General features: G+C 39.7%; 1 protein-coding gene across 1 annotated transcript in view; it reads left to right on the top strand.

Moving 5' to 3' along the window:
• TMX2 (thioredoxin related transmembrane protein 2) overlaps positions 1-204 on the top strand; it is a 25,103-nt gene extending 24,899 nt beyond the window's left edge. The window contains exon 8 of the mRNA XM_077454666.1: positions 1-204. This exon is cut by the window's left edge and continues 469 nt beyond it. The gene's annotated coding sequence lies outside the window, so the exon portion shown is untranslated.
• The last annotated feature ends 1,432 nt before the right edge of the window (positions 205-1,636 follow it).

Genomic DNA, 1,636 nt, shown 5'->3' on the forward strand with positions numbered 1-1,636 from the left:
TACACAAGACCCACTTTTTGTTAATGGCCTTTCTTTGTATTAGATGGAATGACATTTGTGGGTAGTTTGCACTACAGGACATTGTCCATGTTAATATGTTTGATGTCCTGCATTATCACTGGTAATTGTACTTTTGGGGTACCCCTGTTAGAAAATACATCATAACAAGTTGGCGTTTTATCAATAAATCGCATATAAAATAGATCTAGATGTATTTTTATCATTTTAAAAACATTGTGTATTTTATACATAATAAAATGATGGATCCCATCTTGAAGGGGAGGGGGATCCACAAGGTCACATGACACAATGGTTTCCCTGTTCTTTTGAGGATCCTCTGGCAAATGAATGGTCCTTGATGAAGAGAGGCGCTGATATCACTGCATACTGTGATTGCGGGGCAAGGTAATGAAGCCCCCCCTGGGGGGGGGGGGTTCCATGCTGCCATTCCTTAGTGTAGATTGAGAATTCCTTCCCAGTTTATTTGTCAAACAGAATAAAGTTGCTAGCAAACAAGGCAGAAGCTTTAGGGTCCTTTATTTTTTTTTTTTTTTTATTTTTTTTTTTACACAAGCGGTCCGATCAACCCTCCATTCACCCCCATGGAGCGGCGGATGTCGGCAGTGGCATGTCCGCTGCTATCTGATCCGATTTTGTCTGCCAAATCCAGACAGATGGCGACACTATTTCCCATCTGTCATGCAGATTGGGTGAAAATAGACAGGTGATCCGTTTCATCTGTGTCTTGAATTGTATTGTAATGTCTACCCCAATGTTGTAAAGCGCTGCGTAAACTGTCGGCGCTATATAAATCCTGTATAATAATAATCTTTACCCAGTCTTCCTTCTGGGCCTTCAGCCACTTGATTGGCTGTGATGTCACTTCCACGCATGCATCACATTGCAGCGTCCTAGATTGGGTCTGTAAATGTTCACTAAGATATGCATGTGCAGCTCAGTGTACATGACAGCAATTTTTTACTACATCTTTAATGGCTGACGAGACGGTGTATTCTGCAATAAAAGCCAACCTACCAACTTTTTGGTAGAGCTCCACTTTAATGTCCTAAACTGGGAGTATAGGATTGAGATTTGATTATCACAAGAATGGCTGACCAGGGGTGCAGGGACTGGTAAGTCAGTCTGAGTAGAGAAACTGTCATCTCACACAACACTAAATTCATGGGTATACCCTGCATGTAGAAAATCGATATCATCCATATAAATGTCTCCCAAGCCAGCCAATAACAGATGTGTTGACTATGGTTTGCCTTTTGTCCAATCACTCTTGTACCATCCAATCCCAGGGAAGAATCCATAACACTGGTTAAATTTCCTTCTCAATTACTACGTTTAGGAAATAGGGGACACATATTATAAAAAATAAGAGTCTGCCATCATTGAAAATTACAAACTTCTATCAGTCTGGTTTTCCTGCATCACAAACCTGGTGCAAATTTGCAACAATTGATATAAGAATTTCCAGTCTCCGATCTTGATTTGGGTCAATGGCTAAACACTGAAATCAGAGGATGAGCATGATATAAGTTGGGTCTTTTTGACTTATTTTTTTTTTTTTTTTTTTTTCAGTAGGTTTTCTTTAAAGGTAGTAAATGGACAGCACAAATACTGTAAA

Source organism: Lithobates pipiens, unplaced genomic scaffold (assembly GCF_037356315.1).
Source record: "Lithobates pipiens isolate NorthernLeopardFrog02 unplaced genomic scaffold, aLitPip1_a1.2 Scaffold_25, whole genome shotgun sequence".
NCBI classification, from domain to species: domain Eukaryota; kingdom Metazoa; phylum Chordata; class Amphibia; order Anura; family Ranidae; genus Lithobates; species Lithobates pipiens.